The sequence below is a fragment of the Mustela lutreola genome, chromosome 3 (genome assembly GCF_030435805.1).
Source record: "Mustela lutreola isolate mMusLut2 chromosome 3, mMusLut2.pri, whole genome shotgun sequence".
Classification (NCBI taxonomy): Eukaryota; Metazoa; Chordata; class Mammalia; order Carnivora; family Mustelidae; genus Mustela; species Mustela lutreola.
The window spans coordinates 36,836,481-36,857,276 of record NC_081292.1 but is presented as its reverse complement, the minus strand read 5'-3'; the positions used below and the strand labels follow the sequence as shown (position 1 = coordinate 36,857,276).

General features: G+C 37.7%; 1 protein-coding gene across 3 annotated transcripts in view; it reads right to left on the bottom strand.

The window, feature by feature from the left end:
• RNF19A (ring finger protein 19A, RBR E3 ubiquitin protein ligase) overlaps positions 1-20,796 on the bottom strand; it is a 61,127-nt gene extending 40,331 nt beyond the window's left edge. For 2 of the 3 annotated variants that reach the window (XM_059165924.1, XM_059165923.1), the window contains exons 1-2: positions 20,656-20,793; positions 11,574-11,848 (exon numbers count right to left, since the gene is read on the bottom strand). The gene's annotated coding sequence lies outside the window, so the exon portion shown is untranslated. Of the gene's footprint in view, positions 1-11,573; positions 11,849-20,655 lie in introns of all 3 variants that reach the window. The other variant, XM_059165922.1, reaches the window with a different exon arrangement.

Sequence of the window (20,796 nt, the reverse complement as noted above, 5' to 3'; positions counted from 1 at the left end):
AAAAAAAAAAAACTTCAGTGATTCAGGAACTTATTTTTAGAAAAAGCTGACTTCACTCTCCAGTGAAAAATAAAAACCTATTATTTGCATCATTTAATATACTATTCTTTTTTAACTCAATTTTTTTTGAAGTAACTACCAACTATATGATTCTGCATTATGTTCTGCCTCTCAAATGTACACACCATTAAGACAAAAATATTACTTGAGTTCTAAAACAAATGGCTGGCTTTCAGGTTGGAAAAAGAATGGAAATTACGTTGTATATAATAATACCATTATAGAGTTTAAAAGTCCTTTTTATCTGTGTCTTAATCCAAGCCTCACTGCTCGAAAGAAAAGTTTTATTAGACTTATTTGACAGGAAAACTGAAGTTCAGAGAGTAAATACTGCAAGTAAAGGATAGGGTTAAGGGAAATTCAGGTGTTCTGATACCTCGGCCTCAGTACCATTATCTGCTTTCAGCTGTCTTCATGAAAACTTCTCTAGTCACTGTCAAGATATCAAGAATTACCTCAGAAAATAAAAGACAATTACATCTTATACATCATCTGGGGCTCATCTTAACTATCCTTAAACTTCATGTCTCACTCAAACCATTCCTCCTGTCTGAAATGTCACTTTCTTTCTCTCCTCCTAACCAAACGGTACTCAACTTTTTTAAAAAAAGATTTTATTTGATAGAGAGTATCAAAAGTAGGCAAAGAGGCAGGCAGAGAGAGTGGGGGAAGCAGGCTCCCTGCTGAGCAGAGAGCTTGCTGTGGGGCTCAATCCAGGACCCTGAGATCATGACCTCAGCTGAAGGCAGAGGCTTAACCCACTGAGCCACCCAGGCACCCCTGTACTCAACTTTTAAAATTCCGATGACTTCATTTTGTCCACTTTTTTCCTGATTATCTTTAAATTTTTAATAAGGTTAAGGTAGAACTTGAATATTTGTGATTTCTTTAATACAACAGAGCCAAGATGGTGTCATAAACAGAAACATCATGAACAAATGCCAAATGAGTATTTCTTAAAGTGACACAATGTCACTGAAGTGATGCTACTATTCCATAACCAGAAGAAAATATCAGTCTGTTAGTTCACTGTCATACTTCCTAAGCACATATGTGTTCTTTCTTTTTTTTTTTTTTTTAAGATTTTATTTATTTATTTATTTGAGAGAGATCACAAGTAGGCAGAGAGAGAGGAAGGGAAGGAGGCTCCCTGCTGAGTAGAGAGCCCCATGCGGGGTCGGGCTGAGCCTGAAGGCAGAGGCTTTAACCCACTGAGCCCACCCAGGCACCCCTGTTCTATTTTTTTTAAATAGTCCATTTAGTTCATACTAGGTCTACAAAGAGAAATATCAGGTCTACTGTATTAAATACAGAATAGATTATATATAAAAACAAACATTTGCATGGCGTAATAGAATAGTTCACACAACTTCAGAGCAGGAGCAGATGATGAAAGGCAGTAAATGTATTAATAACATAATCTGAAATACCCCCAACTGCTAAAAATCCCCAATCTTGGAAGCTCTTTAAATTGATGTACTAGCACAAGGATTTGTCAGGCTGTAATGCACTGATAACATAAAATAGTGAGGGGGAAAAGATAACTCAAGTTGGGCTCCATATGGTTATTGACTTAGCGGAATACCCAAAATAAAAGCACAGATCTTTAATTAAAGACACTAGAAGAGTTTAGTTACTGAAACAGAAAAGAATAATAAAACACAAATAGATCCTAAAGTATGCATTTTCAACTAAGTATCTACAATCATAATTATTGTTACACCAATGTCACAAGGAATTCTAGTCACCTGTTAATTAAACTATGAGAAAGGTCTCTTCTTTCCCTTGTTCTCACTATAGGATAACTCCAACAAGTAACCAGGACTACCAATTGCTGCTATACACTCATGCTCCTAAAGAAAATGGCAGGAGAGGGACATGACACCTCAGTGGCTCAGTCGGTTAAGCATCTGCGTCCAGCTCAGGTCATGATCCCAGGGTCCTGGGATTGAATCCCGCATTGGGCTCCTTGCTCAGCAGAGAGCCCGCTTCTCCCTCTGCCTGCTGCTCCCCCTGCTTGTACTTGTGCTTGCTCTTTCTCTCTCACAAATAAATAAAATGTTTAAAATGAATAGTTGGGGAATTCGTTTTATTACAGAGGGGCCCCACTTTTGACCTTTTTTTTTTTTTAATGGACTTCAATTGAAAAACAGAACCTAAGACTGGTATGGAGAAGGACAGAGACCCATACCTCCTCATCTAACCTTCTCTAGTTCAGGGTTCATACCCCTTTAAAGTCAAGGTCTCTTGATTCTTACCTTTTTCTATTTTTTGTGGGGGGGCTGGGGAGGAGCAGAGGGAGAGGAGAGAAAGAATCTTAAAGCAGCCTTCAAAAGCCCAATGCGGAACCCAACATGCAGACTCAGTCTCAAAACCTTGAGATCATGACCTGAGCCAAAATCATCAGATGCTTAACTGACTAAGCCCCCCACAGGTGCCCCTACTTTTTTCTACCTCTTGAGAATACGTGAGGGATTATGAAATAGGAATATTCAAAAACAAAGATATTTCTACCAACATGTGTCAAAACTCCGTAGAATTAAGATTTAGTAAAAGTGCTGGTAACTTTGTACTGACTCATAAAATACATCTAATTTGAAACCACACTATTTTTTATATTTGTAAACATTACAGAAATCGAGCATTCCACCTGAAGCATCTAACCAACAATTAAAATATCGTTTTTTTAAAGATTTTTATTTGAGAGAGAGAGAGAGATCACAAGTAGGCAGAGCAGCAGGCAGAGAGAGGGGGAAGCAAGCTCCCCGTTGAGCAGAGAGCCTGATGCCAAGCTGGATCCCAGGACCCTGAGATCACGAACTGGGCCAAAGGCAGAGGCTTAACCCACTGAGCCACCCACGTGCCCCTAAAATATTCTTTTAAATGAAAATACGTACCAGATTTTAAACACTCAATTTATAAACACAGGATAGACAAGAACAGGAAAAAGGTTCAAATCCATACAAATAGTAGCCCATTGTTTAAGAAAAGCTGTATGTATCAGTCAGGTCCTGGCAAAACACAAAGCATTCTTCAAAAAGATAACTGAAGGGCACATTGAAGAAAGTGTGGGCAGGGTTAAAGGAACCAAACAGGAATGGCAAAGCACTCAGGAACCCACTGCCACCCTTTGGAATGAAGAGGCAGGAGGAACAATTACTGAAGAGGAGCTGTGCCAGAGTAATTGGAAGAATAATACCCAGCTTCTCTCTGTGGCTCTCCAATATCCTGCCCATGCCTCACACTGGCTAAGTCCAACAAATGAGCCCAAATGAGGCAGTTCTTAGAAGTCAACTCCCTCTCGGACACAGAGCAAGGCACAAATGGGTTAAGAGTGGATCTGGAGGGGCAAATTTAAAAAAAAAAAAAAAATCCAGTACTGGATATATAAAAGAGAATTTGGGAGTCAAGACCTGGTTTAGCTACTTTTAGTTATATAATCCATATATAAAGTATAATACCGTGTCTGTGATCTCCACTACAAAATATGAATGATGCCACTCACTTCAAACAGATGTGAGGCAAATAAAGTGAGGTTGACCAGTGCTGAAAGTATCTAACAGAATCTGGCATTATACTAAATGTTAGCTGAAATGAAATGAACACAAGCTTTGTATCCCTAGTGCCTAACACAATGTGTAACTTACAGCAGATGCCTAATAAACTTTGGCTAAATAAATTATGATGCAAAATATACATAAGTGGAAATGAGGAACTGAGGATTCTATCCATATCTTTACTTCTAGTTTGCTATCAATGTACCATCCTTATCAAGAGATACAATCTTACTATACCCAGCTTTTTACATTGTGAAAAAATAAGAAACTTTATCCCAAGAGTGCTACAGGAGAAATAAAACATGTTAAGTATCTTGACACTATGTCACTTCAAGAATTATAGATTTAGGGGGCGCCTGGGTGGTTCAATGGGTTAGGGCCTCTGCTTTGGCTCAGGTCGTGATCTCAGGATCCTGGGATGGAGCCCCGCATCCCGCTCTCTGCTCAGTGGGGAGCTGGCTTCCTCTGCTCTCTCTGCCTGCCTCTCTGCCTACTTGTAATCTGTCTGTCAAATAAATAAATAAAATCTTTAAAAAAAAAAAAAGATTTAGGATTTCTCCTAAAAAACATCTCCTAATCATAAACACTTCAATAGCATCTAATAGCTACCCACATGCCAAATTATTTAAAACTAATGAGAAGGTATTCTGGAAAGTAGAGGGCTGCGCAAAAATGTTTACAGATAATAAATCACTTCCCGAGAGAAAATTCCTTTATACTCTTGATCTGTTTTTGCTTGTTATTCAGCTAAAATTAGGTTTCTTCTGTTACTTCTCGAAAAAGTTAAAATACAGAGAAAGTCCAAAAATTTTGTGTTGATGGTCTAATTACTAAGTATAAGAATAAAAAGTACCTACAAATTCTAATTTCAATTTTTTCAGATGTCTGACACCCAAATGTTCTACATCTATAAAAACCTGCATGTAAAGAAGGAATAACATTTATGAGCATGGAACAACATTTATTAGCACTGTGGAAGAGAACAGCTAAGTATAAAGTCATTTTCTTGTTTTTAAGTGAGGAGGAAGAGGCACAGAGATCCCCACCAGAGTTTCTATAGCTCACTGATTTTGGTTACTAGTGAAGCCTGAGCTATCTTATATTCAAGTGAAAGAATCAAGAAAGAAGATAAACAAGACTTTCTATTTTTGATGTTGTATTCTGTATTAAAAAGCGTAACAGGCTATTAAACTTCAGCAATACACACTTATGTTGTGAAGTTGGGAGAAGATGAGGAATAAAATACTTATTCATTTCAGTGGCTATGTATTTGCTATTATATGTGAGACCGGGAGACAAAGAGAGACATTTGCTTTGGTGGGCAAGATATCTACAGTATTTCTCACGTGTTTACAAGTCATTTGTATTTCACTTGCTATGTAATGGCCTAACCATATACTCATATCCCAATATTGGACTTTTCCTTACTCATGTGTAAAACTTATTTATATGTAAAAAAAACACTTGCTTTTATGTCTCAAAAAAATATTTTTTAATTATACTTCATTTTATGGCAATTTTCCAATGCAGGTATTTCAAATTCACGTATCTTTCTCTTTATGACTTTTGGCTTCTATACCTGTCTCGGACAAGTCTTGGCTTATTCCAAGAGTGTATTTTTAAAATGCTCTCATGCTTCTTTTGGTACTTCTACAGCTTATCTTCTGGCTTAAATCTTTGATTCATTTCAATTCATTTTAAATGTTAGGAATAAGTGAGATCAAAATTTGATGTTTTCTAAATGGCTAGCCAGTTACCTCTTTCTCATCCACAACTCCCACCTATTTAATAAGCTACATCTTAGTATGAATTTTTGCTATCTAGGTGGTATGGACTTCTAAAATAAGCTCTTGAAATAAACTACCAAACTGTTTTGTTCGAATCTGTATTCCCACCAGTCAGAAAGGTGCTTAGATCCTGAATTCTTACTAATATCCCATGTTTTTTAAATAGCATTTTCAGAGTGACAAAAAAGTACTTCAATTTCCATTTATTTGATTACTAAACAAATTCAACAATCTTCTTTATTTCTTCAATGGTTTATTTGACCAAATGGACCATGATTTTTTTTTTTCCATTTTTACACTGGAACCTTAATGCTCTTTGATTTTAAACATACAATATTTACTTCCTAACATTTGCCCTTTAATTGTGGAACACTTTGAAGGTGTTTAAAATTTTTATTTAGTCACATCTTTTTTTTTTTTTTTTAAAGATTTTATTTATTTATCAGAGAGAGAGGGAGAGAGAGCGAGTACAGGCGGACAGAATGGCAGGCAGAGGCAGAGGGGAGAAGCAGGCTCCCTGCTGAGCAAGGAGCCCGATGGGGGACTTGATCCCAAGACGCTGGGATCATGACCTGAGCCGAAGGCAGCTGCTTAACCAACTGAGCCACCCAGGCGTCCCCTTAGTCACATCTTTCAAGCTCTTCTTTGTTTCTCTGTAAATTCTTTGTTTCATATGCTTACAAAATCTTCTCAGAGGATGGAATCTATTTACCAATACAACTACCATTTTTTTGTAATCATTCCTTCTCCAGGATTCAAGTTTCACCTGAGGTCATTTCCTTTCAGTCTAAAGAGCATCCTATAGCATTTCTTGGTACGCAGGCCTCCTTGCAACGAATTCTCTCAACTTTTGTTTATCTGAAAAATGTCCCAATTTCACCTTCATGTTTTATGGATATTTTTGCTGAATTCAGAATTCCAGGTTGACAGCTTTATCCTTTTAGAACTTTAAACAGGTCATTCCATTGTCTCTAACCTTCATCATTCCTGGTTAAGTCATCCTTTTTTGATATTTTAATTCCTATGTTCCTAATGTGTCTCCCCGCCCTCCACCCTTTGGCTACATTCCATATTTTCTTTCAACCTGTGATATTCAGTAGTTTAAGATGTGCCTAGATGTGGTTTTCCCTGTGTTTATCCTGCTTGGGATTCATTTAACTTCTTGGATTTGAAACTGATTTTAATCTGAGTAAGTGATGGCAATTACTTTTTCCAATTTTTTTTTAAAGATTTTTATTTTTAGTTATTTGACAGAGCGAGAGAAAGAGAGAGAGAGAGAGATCACAAGTAGGCAGAGAGGCAGGCAGAGGGAGAGGGTGAAGCAGGCTCCCTGAAGAGCAGAGAGCCCAATGCAGAGCTAGATCCCAGGACCCTGAGATCATGAACTGAGCCGAAGGCAGAGGCTTAACCCACGGAGCCCAGGCGCCCCTTTATCTGATCTGTTTCATCTCTCCTTCTGCCATTCATATGTTAGACAGTTTAATACTGTCCCATTGGCCATCGAGGCTCTGTTCATTTTTTGTAATGCTTCTGCATTCCTTAGATTGACAAATTTTTATTTATCTTCAAGTTTACCAATTCTACCTCTGGCCTCCCCAATCTGTTGTTAAATCCATTCAGTGACATTTTCATCTCAGACATTGGACTTCTTAGTCCTAGAATGTCTATTCCTTTTTATAGTTTCCACTTCTCCACTGACATTACCCATCTGTTCAGTCATTATCATGCTCCTCCCTTTAAGTCATTGAAAATACTACAGATGCTTTTTAAAGTCTGCTAATCCTGCTAATATTAGCGTCTGCTACCATTTGGGGTAGATGATGTTGGCATAAAGTCATATTTTCCTGATTCTAGTAACTGTGCATTATAAACTGGATATTGTGGAAGATATGTTGTAGAGACTTTAGGAGTCTCTTATGATCTCGTGAAGAATGAGGAATTGTATTATACCTGGCAGTTAAAATCAATGGCTAATCAAGTTGGACTTGTGGATGCTTAGTTTACACTGGTTTATACTTTTTTAGCATGGGTCTTAAGAACATGTTTACCAAGACCCTTTAATTTGGTGGGAATCAAAAACCAAATTCTGTCCCCCTGCTGAGGATAGCTGCAGTATCTCTAGTCAGCATTTTCAGTCTTACAGCTGTTGTTTTCCATTGAGCTCAGCAGTATCTTACATTCACAATTCAGGGGTCACCTAAGTCTTGGGGTGGGGGGGTTAGTCATAGATTTTAAGGCTATCCTACTATAACTCCCTCCTTTCTGGAATTCATCAATTTCCAGCAATTCTGGCACTCTCAAACTTCATTCCTTGACACCTTAAACCAGTAAGACTCTGACTTTCTACCTGATTTCCAGCTGCCCTGTGCGGCATGGTCTTTTGCTCAAGAGTAAAGCTATATAAACTTTTTTTAATTTTTTTTAATCTGGCAGTTTTCCAAAGTATATCTTCAACTAGGTTCTGAGATATAGTATTGTTCAACCTGTATATGATGCTGTCATAAGAAATCTTAGCCTAACCTTAAGTATACATTATCTCTAAAATATAAATGTATACTGTACAGCTTTTAAAAACTGATCTTTAAAAGGTGTTATTGTATTTATAATACTTGCAACTGCAATGGCTTCAAGGAATACCTGAATTTATTAAACTTTTTTACTTTTTACTGTAAGTAACCTGTGTATTAATTCATTTAGTCTTTCAATAAATATGTCCAATGTCTATTGTGTGCCAGACATTCTCCTAGGTGGTATATATACAATACCAAGATAGAAATAGGCAAGGCCTCTGTTCTGTGGAATTTTCATTCCAGTGCATCTAAAAAACTGAACAAAGACATTTCAGACTATGTCTTCCCCAAACAATAATATGAGTGATTTTGCCAGGATCTACATTATAATAAAGTGATGCCCTTTTTTCACATGCATAATTTTGAAAGAAAAATTGATTTTACTTTTGGACATTATGGTAGTCCCATAAACTAAATAAATACTTATCAAAATCCATTTTAAAGCTTTCTTTTAAAAAACTACATATACCCTGACAGCAACTCTGCTTTTCATTGTAACAATGATTTTCTGACACCATAAATAGCTGACAATTTAAGTTATACAAAAAGGAATCACTGGTTATTTGACCATACAACATAGTATAGAGAACATTCATTTAGGTCACTGTGCATAATTTCAGGAACCTATACTGGTAAATAAATAGTGGGGGAAATCTTCAAAACCTGACTCATATCTTTGGTTCTACCATTCCTCTAGAGTTAAATAAAGGCTCCTAAGGCAGTGAGAAAAGAACTATCTATCTTTCCATACTATCTCCTACAGGGAGAGCTGCAAATAACAACCTATCAAATTTAAACATGGCTAGGTACATTTTAATGTAGTAACTGACTACCAAAAACCAGAATTTAAAAACAAAAAACCAAAAAACCATAATTATCATAAGCCATCTTTTGATCGAACCACAACTGGAAGTGATATATTAAAAATAATGTGTCCAGGGTGCCTGGGTGGCTCAGTGGGTTAAAGCCCCTGCCTTCGGCGCAGGTCATGGTCCCAGGGTCCTTGGGATCGAGCCCTGCATCTGGCTCTCTGCTCAGCGGGGAGCCTGCTTCCTCCTCTCTCTCTCTGCCTGATTTCTCCACCTACTTGTGATCTCTGTCAAATAAATGAATAAAATCTCTAAAAAAAAAATAATAATATGTGTCCATATAAGCTGATTTTGGCCCAAAGTAAACGGTGCTTTTGTAAATCTGAAACATCTCATTAAGATAAGTCTGAGGCATTTAATTTTCTTGGATTTTCATATATGGCTTTCTCTAAACAAAGGTAAACTACTAAAGTTCATTATAACAATGTTTGCTGTTACTCAAAAAGATTATTTAAATGTCTAAAGTTTTTTTTTTTTAAGTTATGGCATTCATTTTGCCAATGTCAAATTTGAAAATGCCATATTTTCCTCTAATAAATCTATCCCCAATATAGCTGCCAAATTCAGCTATCAGAGCAGTGCAGGTTCTGGACCTAGTTCTTGCTGCCCAAATAATACTGAGGCACACACTTATAAAAACTCTAAAATATTAAACATCTCTTTATACTATGTGTGTTAAAGTAAAAATATAATAGGCACTACAATACATATTTGGAGAAGAGTAAAAATGCTTAAAAATAACAGCTAATACATGGATAAGCTTCAAAAAAATCCATGAAATCTCTAAAATGGTATACTAAATAGTGCATAACTGTACATTCTATGGACAGAATCCATAACTTTCAAGAGATTCCCCAAGGAGTCTAAACAAAAGGTTAACAGCTACCGCTGAGATATTGGAATTTAATTTGCCAGTAGATGTTAACATCAGTTTCTGTAAATTTTCTGCTCTTGGTAATTCATATCAGAATGATATTCTTATCTATACTAACTGTTAACTCAGTTAGAATTCACTTGTATCCCGTTAAGGTTTGAAGCTGCAGTTATTTCCAAAAGAGTTAAGTTTTGGAGAAGGTTAATAGCAACTTCTTTCAAGACATGTCTCCAAAGGCAAAGGAAACAAGCAAGAATGAACTTTTGGGACTTCATCAAGATTAAAAGCTTCTGCAAAGCAAAGGAAATAGTCAACAAAACAAGGAGGCAACCCACGGAATGGGAGAAAATATTCACAAATGACACTACAGACAAAGGGCTGATATCCAGGATCTATAAAGAACTCCTCAAACTCAATGCATACAAAACAGATAATCTTGTCAAAAAATGGGCAGAAGACATGAATAGACACTTCTCTAAAGAAGACACACAAACGGCTAACAAACACATGAAAAAATGTTCACCATCATTAGCCATCAGGGAGCTTCAAATCAAGACCATGTTGAGATACCACCTTACACCAGTTAGAATGTCCCAAATCAACAAGACATTGTTGACAACAAGACAATAAACAAGTATTGGAGAAGATGTGGAGAAAGGGGAACCCTCTTACACTGTTGGTGGGAATGCAAGTTGGTGCAGTCACTTTGGAAAACAGTGTGGATATTCCTTAGGAAATTTAAAAAAAGAACTACCCTATGACCCGGCAATTGCACTACTGGGTATTTATCCCAAAGATACAGATGTAGTGAAAAGAGCCGTCATATGACCCCAGTGTTCATAGCAGCAATGTCCACAATAGCCAAACTGTAGAAAGAGCCAAGATGCCCTTCATCAGACGAATGGATAAAGAATATGTGGTCCATAAACACAATGGAATATTACTCAGGCATCAGAAAGGATGAATACCCGACTTTTGCACCCATATAGATGGGACTAGAGGAGATTATGCGGAGTAACATGAGTCAAGCAGAGAGAGTCAATTATTATGGTTTCACTTACTTGTGGAGCATAAGGATAACACAGAGGACATTGGGAGAAGGAGAAGAGGAGTGAGTTGGGGGAAACGGGAGACAAACCGTGAGAGACTGTGAACACTGAAAAACACGCTGAGAGTTTTGGAAGGGCTGAGGTGGGGGCTTGGGTGATCTGGGTACTAAGGAGAGCACATATTGCATGGAGCACTGGGTGTGGTACATACAATGAATCTTAGAACGCTAAAAAAAAAAAGTTTTGGGGAAGGTTAAAAAACAACTCTCATCCCTAAAACAAATGTCTCAGGTTCATAATGGAAGAATAAACATGAGGCATGTATATGGCCTAAAATAATCTATCCCATGTTTTATATAAAATTATACAAATAATGAATATTATAAACTAAATTAATATTGTAAACTAAAAGGGCAACTGATTATTAATATGTATATAAAGGTATTATAATGCTACTACATCTTCTTCACTTAAAATGGCAATTACCACTGGAAAATGTTTTTATCATTCCTCGTAAAGTAAATCAATGACAATATCTCTTTTTAAAATGTAATGGACACAGAGGTAAAATATTTGCTGTCCAATAAGAAAGAATCAGCAGTGGTGCTAGAAATACAATCTAAATGCCTTTCAATTATTTGAAGGTCTCCTCAGAAACATGAGCATATTATATGCAGCTCTAAGGAAATCTGGATTCTATTTATTGCTACCAAGTGGTTTTGTGGCTTTGGTTCAGTAACCACCTCTCTGTACCATCTGTAAAACAGGGAATACACAACTGTAGCAGTAATGAGGTTATGTACTCACCTGTTTCATTTTTCTCCCAAGCACATAGGAGGACCACATTTTCCATTCCATTTGCTGCTACATGCAGCCATGGATCTAGTCCTGACCAATGCAATGATGTATGCTCCTTCCAGGACTGGTCCCTAAATCTTCCTTTCACATATCCTTTGAGCTCTCACTCTTCATCACTGGCTTGTTGAATGTAGTAATTCTAGTGGTGACTCCAAGCAGGCCACAGGGGCAACTGAGTCACAAGACGGAAGGAATGTGGATACTGGATTCATCCACATGGTTCTCTGTGTGAGAAATAAAGTTTTACTGTGCTCCACCATGAGATTTTGGGGTTCTCTGTTTCAGATACAATTATCTTAACCTACCTTAGTGGGGGGAAATAAAATGAGGTAAAAAATTTAGAGTAGCTTGGGGGGGATTTTTAAATATTATACATATGTGGGGTAATGACAAGAACTTTTTATCCAGAAACTAAGGCATGGATTTTGGATTCACAAGTCTGGGTTCAAGCTCAGCCTCTGACACTTACTATGCTATGGGACACTGAGTTAAATTACTAATACAGTTTTTTCAACTACAAAATAGGAGTAATAATAATAATACCTACAGCCCACCAGATTATTATTAGGATTAAGCGAAATAAAATATACAAAGAATGCAGAATAGGGTATGGCACTTTTAACTACTTTACAAATACTAGCCAAACTATTAAAAATATTTAAGAAGATGGCACAAGTCTAACTAAACCACCTACTGAATAAAACTGTTGGAAAGATTATCATATTTAAGGTTAGTAATAAAACAAACTGATGGTTCTGAGAGGGCTTTTCTAATAGAATCAGAAAAATTAGTCACGTGGAAGTTTGGAATACATCATTATAGTACATTAATTTCTCTAAGGCAAATATGAATGTTTTTAGTCTTATGTTTATACAGCTACAAACCTACCTCAAGTGGTCTAGCACATATTTTAAAGATTCTATTTAATTGTCAGAGAGAGAGAGAGCGCACACGCGCACATGCACAAGCCCACCAGGCAGCTGGAGAAGCAAATTCCCTGCTAAGCAAGCAGCCCATGCAGGGAGCCCAATGCGGGAGTCTATCCTAGGACTCGGATCATGACCTGAGCCAAAGGCAGACACTTAACTGACTGAGCCACCCAGGCGTCCCGTGGTCTTTCCAATATTAAAAATGGATTAGGGGTGCTCGGGTGCTTCAGTGCGTTAAAGCCTCTGCCTTTGGCTCAGGTCTTGATCCCAGTATCCTGGGATCAAGCCCCCACATCAGGCTCTCTACTCAGCGGGGAGCCTGCTTCTCTCTCTCTCTCTCTGCCTGCCTCTCTGTCTACTTGTGATCTCTCTCTCTCTCTGTTAAATAAATAAATAAAATCTTTAAAAAAATGGATTACAAATTTTGATTCAACTATTTAAAACTGTATGAGGTGAGGGTAATTCAAACAGATCATTAACATAGGCAAGTACAGTTTCCAGCAAGTTTTTTTTTTTAAAGATTTTATTTATTTATTTGACAGAGAGAGACCAAGCAGGCAGAGAAGCAGGCAGAGAGAGAGAGAGGAGGAAGCAGACTCCCTGCCAAGCAGAGATCCCGATGTGGGACTCGATTCCAGGATTCTGAGATCACGACCTGAGCCGAAGGCAGAGGCTTAACCCACTGAGCCACCCAGGCGCCCCATCCAGCAAGTTTTTAAGAATGATTCAAATATACTATTTTGAGCTCTGTCCTTTAGTTTCTACAATTCCACAGAAAAAGAAACAGTTCAGAGCATACTATTCCCATATTCCCATATTCCATAACCCTCTCCAAAGAGGGTTCTTAAACAGCTTCACAAACATATACCTGCCACATTCACCTCCTGAAGCCTATTCTTGATTGGGATGTAGAACAGAATGGTACTTTGTGGTTTTAATAATACTCATTAAAACTACTATTTACTTAATCTATTACAAAAAGAAAGCTGATGCAGAAAGCAAAAGCCTTATTCATTCCATTTTTCCAAAAAGAGAAAGATTAAAAACATTTTGGCTGCCTCATGCCAGGCCCTCTTTGTTCAGAAGGACAAACCAACAGGTAAATAGGAAAGCATAATGCAAAATCCTGGGCATGACAGAGTACTCAGAAACATTCAAAATGCCACACATGATGGAATGCTTAGAGAAATTCAAAGGTTTTTAAATAGGTTTTAAAAAAGATATCTAGTTGCCAAAATTTTTTTGAACTGGTTAAAATATTTATTGCTACAGATTAACAGAAGGGTAATACTAACCTCATCTGAAATCTTAGCCACATCTATCTACTTTTCTGAATTTCAGTTTCCTTATTTACAAGTTGAACCAGATGATGTCAAAGGTCCCTTAATTCTAAAAGACTAAAATTCAGGGTGTCTGGCTGGCTCTGTTGGTTGAGCGACTGCCTTCAGCTCAGTTCATAAATTTTGAGTCCCTGGATGAGTCCTGCATCAGGCTTCCTGCTGAGCAGGGGGTCTGCTTCTCCCTCTGACCTTCCCCCTCATGCTTACTGGCTCTCATTCTCTAATAAATAAATAAAATCTTTAAAAAAACAAAAAGACTAAAATTCCAATTACAAATGCATAGTTTTAATATACAGCATACTTTAGAGTTAAAAGTGGATAATTTAGATTTTTCTGAGACAATTTTGTTTTAAAAAATCTCCAAATTCTCTAAAATGTTAGTATGTTCTTTTGTAAATCCAGTGGAATGAGTATAATCTTTGCCTTTTTGGTAGTCTTCTTCTGAGACCAAATACGGAAGCACATATGTGACTGATCCAGAATTACTAAGTTGAACTGAAAGTCAGGATATAAACCTTTTCTTGGCTTTACAACTCTCCCAGAATGACTGTGCTTCACTCTTTTTCCCTATCAAATAAGGGAAAATGTGCTATCATCTATTTCACTGGATTAGTATTAAAGTATATTTTTGAAAGTATATTTTTGAATCCTGAACTCAGACAAGAGATTTTTTTCCCCATTGGTAACTTGTCATAGCAAATCTAAGTATAAAAACAAAAGAAAGAAGTTCCCATGAGACTACTGCATATGAAGGTCCTGTTACTGCCCACACTGGAATCAGTTACAATGAATAAATCAATACAAAATGCTACTGTAATAGGAAGAATCTGGAAAGGTGAGTAGGTCCACTGCAGCACCAGATTTTAAATCTCTGATCTACATAAATACTGCCTAAACTAATCTATCCTGCAGTTTTTGTTTACATGAATAACCAACACTTCTTAAATAGGCATTCTTAAAATAGTGAAATAAAGTCCTTCGGAAAGAGGGTTAGGGACTGATCAGTGGGTGTGAAAGGGGGAAATAAAACAACCATTTAGAAAAGCCTATCATCACAAGATAGATTATGTATAGCACAACGACTAATTCTTTCATCCAAATCAGGTTACCTGGTAAGCAGTTACACATAGCCAAATCAAACAGATGTCTCCTTACGGCAAGCAATACCGTTTAAAAAAACAAAACAAAACAAAATTTTTATTACGAATGACTATCCTTTGGCTTTTTACATAAACATAATATACTTTACTAATGTCCTTAGCAAAAACTGTGGCACCACGTAGTAGATTGGTGGTCCTCAAAAGTTATGTTCCCATTCATGTCTGGAACCTGTTAATAATAACTCAGAAAAATTTTTAGTAGTTAACTTAGAATCACCAACCTGGAATGATTTGTGGAGATAAGATAGGAGTCAGGCCTTGAAAGAAGAGGACCTTAGATAAGTAGGGAAAATGGAAAAGGGTATTCCAGGCAGAGATAAAAGGCCTATGAAAAGTCATGGGGGTGAAACTAAGGATGTTTTATTAACGTATTTACCAAACAGATCAACTGGCTTCAATGTTGAGCCCCCCCCCCCAGAATGGTGAGAGAATAAGGTTAGCTTGTGAAAGGTTTTGAATGCCATGAAAATTTGAAATTTATCTGTAAGAAGCAAATGAAGATTTGTAAACAAAAAGACTTATGTGATCATTCAGAAACCAGGTGATTAATGAAATTTCAGTCTGGGAAGATAAGAGAAAGTGGTTTGAAACTTTGGCTCTACCACATTAGCTGTGTGGATAATTCTTTAGACCAGCACAATCCAACAGCACTTCCTGAAATGATAGAAATATTCTAGACCTGCACTGTCCAATACGGTAGCCAGTAGTCGCATATGGCTATAGAGTATCTGAGACATAACTGGTACAACTGAGGAAATGGATTTTAAATTTTTTTTAATGTTAACTAATTTAAACTTAAATAGCCTCATGTATCTAGTGATGACACATTGGACTGAGTAGCTCTACACTATAGTTCTCTCACTTATAAAATGGAGAGGTTAAATTAGAACACTAGTGTCACTAGGATAAGTTCCACAGCCAAATCAAGTTGGTGCCACATTCCAAGAAAAAAGTAAATGAGTATTCGAGTAGATGCACCTGAACATAACTAGAGCAATTCCAGGTTTGTAACCTTGTCATTTCACTCTTTGTATCTCTGTAATTAATTTAAGAGATGCCCTCTGTCTCCTGATTAGTGATTTTTCAAATTGGTCTTTAGGTTGATATTTCCTAGGAGTCTACGGTTAAATATCTAATGAATCTAATTTAATAGAACTTCTGTGGAAAGGAACAAACATTTCATGCAAAATGCCCCTAGATGTATGCTGTTCAGTATAAATATGTACTGGATCAAAAACTTAGTATGAATAAAAGAATGTAAAGTCACTCAATATATGCTGAAATGGTAATATTTTGGATACACTAGATTAAATAAAATATATTACGAAAATTAGTTTCATCTGCTTCTTTTTACTTTTAATTTAGCTAGTAGAAAAATCTTTAATTACTTATGACTCACATTAGACTTCATTAATAATGACAGCCCTGCTGTAGAGAGTTATGAAATAGATACCTTACATTACACATATTCAGTTAGTACATATTTATTCAACATCTATTATTGTCAAGCTTTATGCTAAATGCTGAGACCTTAACAGTGAACAAAGAGAATGGTCCCTGCCATAATTTTTAAATTATCTCCTATACTTCTAATGCACATTTCACATATATTATCACATTTGTAATAATGCATAAAGATAATTTAATTTTAGAATACTTTACCATATGGGGGAGCAAATGCCAATACTTGACTTAGAAATGACAGAATATAAAGCATAAAGACTCACACTAATGGCTGTCTATTTTTGTAATACATACTATATAATGTTTATCTGGAAGCCTAATACTATCACATTCCAACAGCTTCTTCCAGTTTCTTGATGCCTCCCTCTAACTAGTTTGCTCCCTCTTTATGGCTCACCTCTCCCAGACTGTCTCTTCAACTGGCAACCTGCCTGCTAATCATATTACAGCAGGGTTATTTATACTTTCAGGGGTCTACAAAGAAGGAAAGACGTTGAAAATGTAAAGTGTACATAATTTTAGGCAGCCAACTCCTGTTTTTTGGACCCAAGACTGAGATTTGAAGTTTCTTTTGGGTTTAAAACTTGAGTGATTTCTGTAGGATTTCACTTCATACTTAAAAGCACAAATTTACTTGAGAGCTAAAACAACTCATTAGTTTTGTCCCACTGAGGCGTTCACATAAGAAAACTTTACCAAATAGGATTTCTAAAATGAATTAACTAGTGGTATTTTATCTAGCAAATGATTTTCAAAATAAAATACTAGGTAACATCAATAGGTCAAAAATATGTATGTTTTTAAGGCTAATGGCATTGCTTTCAAGAAACTATTACCAATAAACTAAATGCTCAAGTTTATAGACAGCTACAAAGAAAGCAAGAAAAACAAACCTACTTTATCAAAAGGTGGTAATTTTTCCCACTTTAATAGAGAAAATATTACTGACATATGATAGCTATTGAGAAACAAATGAAGTACCCAAGTTTCAAACACCCAAAGTGATCTCACTGCCTTTTTTGGTTTAAGTCTACCACCATCTGAAATACAGATGTGGTGAGCAAAGGAATTATTATCCCTCGGTCTATTGCTGTGCAGGTGTGGTTACATACGTAGTTGTTTCAATGTTATGCATCTTCTACGAGCAAACAAAAAACTATTATGACATTTTTTTTTTAAGCTAAAGAAAATAATAATTACTCATTGGGGGAAAAATGCCTAAGGAAAATAGAGCTATTTTCCATAAATAATCAAATTAGCACTTTGCTAAAAAGGAGTGAAATCAAAATCTTTAAATGAAAGTAATTCATACAGGATCATGGGTCCTTTTAATCATTAAACTACTAGTGCTAACATGCCAAATACAATGCAATTAAATATAAGTTGACAAATTCAACTTTTCTTTGGTCTTCAACCCCAAATGGCCTATTTTTCATATGGGCCTCAAACAAAAGAGCATAAAGCTTAGTGCAAAATCAGTCTGCATTTGACAATCGATTGTCACTTGTTAGTAGCATCAGGAAAACAAGTAACAATTCCCTAAAATTTCCTTTATAACCTGAAGAGAGAATATAAGGAGACAATTCAGATGTAAATGTAACAAAATTTATCTGCTCCCCCCCCTTACTCTGTGCCCAGCACTAGACCAGGGTCTTTTTACACGTTATCTCAACTATTTGTCCTCCCCCTTCCCTCCTTGATAAATTCAGAAAACTACATTTTTCAATCCTCAGTGCCCTTCAGATTAAAAAAGCAAAACAAAGCTGGGAGAGTGGGAGATGATTACAAACCAAAGCATTTCTGTGATAAACCTAAATGTTTAAGGCTAAAATCAGAACCTGCCATAATACTATACAAGAGAGTCTTTCACATGCTAAAAAACTTTGCTTCAAATTACCTATATTTAATTCTATCTAATAACCCTATGATAGTATAGGTATCATATACCTATAACAAATAGTATCTTTCAATCTGATCTCACTAAAGAGAGGGGGCTCCAAGGGTCTTACATTCACAACTGGAAAAATATTACTTTATGACCTTCCCTACTTCAAATTTATGAAATACGTTTATTTGCAACTAAGATGCTGAGGTATCTTTAAAAACAGATACTAATCTAGTACCTTCCATACATTAGGTAGAAAAAAATATGGTTTCATTTAGTCAAGTAAAAAGGCACCCCAAATTCTACAAATCGCCAGGAAAATTTTAAAAAGAAATTTCAACACTGGTTAGGTAGTAAAATGGACTGTTCTTTATTTAAGCTAATGATCAACTGAGGCCCTTCCCAAAATGAAACAACAATATTTTAAGTAGCCACTATCTGGAGACTTGGGTTGTGTTTCAACTCTTAAAACACACGGCAGTTTTTAAAAAGTTAATCTTACTGGACTCCTCCTGGAAGTCAACAATATTGAAAAAATATTTTAACATTAGTTGCCAAGTGTAATTTTTTCCCCCTCAGAAAGACACGTTGGGGTGACATTAAAATAGTTTCCATGGAGGCATGAAATTTAAACTTGCTATATTGTATACAATAAAAAAGAGTACTAAACAAAGAAAAAGGACCTTTTGCTGTTGTTGTTGTTGCATAATGTAATTAAGTCCCAAGACTTAATTCCAAATCTTTACCATGGAATTCCAAATAGCAAATAAAGAACATTTGAAAATAAGAGTTAACAATAGATCATCGCCATTTTCGACACAGAGAGAAGTATTTACATTTTAATTCAGTCCAGTCAGTTGGGTGTTAAGGAAGCATAAAAAGGCAAATACGGTAATAGCTTGAATTATAAACAGACGTGGAAGGCTGACTATTAAGATGGTTAATGGCAAAACTGAAAATGAAAACAAGGCATACCGTCATACTTCGTGTAACCAAGAGTCAAGGAATCTAGGTTAAAATAATAAAAAATGAATAAGACAGCCATGTTCTTACAAAAAGAAAAAAAAGTAGAACGGAAAGAAAAGATCACAAACATTTTAAGGCAACCATGGGGAAAGACTGCTTTACGCCTCCACTGTTTACTAACATTTAAAACTAGCATTTCTAGTCAACACCTGGGTTTGAAAATAGCAGCACGGAAACATTGTCTTTTCCAACGTAAACCCAACAGAACATTCTGCAACGTTCTGAATAGTAAACATTAACCAGAATAAAGCATCGTTCGCGTATTTCCACCTTTAAGGACCAATGGGAAAAAATTAAGACCTTTTTTTTCTCCCATATATAGCCTTGGCGCCCCTCTCTCCCCTCTTTTATTTATTGCCCTTGTCGCGGGGCTAATGAACCCTAAACTTCTTTTTCTTTTCCCCATTAATGGCAATGGGGAGGAAGAGCAACGAGAGAGGAAAACCCAAATGACAGGGAAAACGAAATTAAAAATCGTGGCATTTCTTGCTGGGTGAAGGCTAGGAACACCCTGAGGGTTTAGCAAGAGAGACGATCCTGGGTAGACCCCTCTTAAAGCACCCTTTAACTAAAGCAACACCATTTTTCGTCTGTTTAATTTCTGCTTTTGAAGGGGATGGCAGTTCTCCCCGAAGAATCTTCCCGGGTGCATGCCACCCATTCCCCAGAGCCCCCTACAGCAGGGATTGGGGGCTCTCGCCCCAGGTCTGAATTTGCAGCGAGGCCCGGGAATCGGTCCCGTTAGAGCCGATTTCACCCATCAGGAATGCGCTCCACCCCCGCCGCCTCCGCGCGGCGGCCGCCCTCGGTGTCGGCTGCTTCGGCGGCCCGGGAAGTGCTGCCGGGGAGCGCCGCCTCGGCCCGTCACAACACTGCTGGGTTGGCCGCCGACTCCACAGACTGCCCCGGCCGGGAGGGCAGAGCTCGGGGCGGATCCCACGCTCAGGCTCAGCCTGCGCGGCCCAGGGGGCGCCAGCGCCGGGTCCGGGCTGTGAACGCGAAACCAGCCAGCGGCCTGACCCCCAGGACCAGGACCGACCCCCGCCCCGGCCCCTACCCCGGGGCCCGGCCCGAGAGGGGGCGCCTTTCCCGTGGGATTTCTGAATCCATTTCCGTCCCGGGGAGAGGCGCGAGGGCAGCGGCCGTGCCGGAGCGCCTCGAGTCGGAAACGGGAGCCGCCCCTGTCCTCCCGCACCCAGGCGCAACCTCCACCCGCGCCGACCGTACCTTCAACTCCTCAGAGCGGCGGCGGGTGCCGGAGTGCGGGAGAGGAGGCCCATCTCTCAGCGGCGGCGGCAGAAGCCGAAGGAAGTACGGAGGAGGTCTCCTCAGACCCGCCGAGACGCCTCTCAGCTGGGGCGGGGGGAA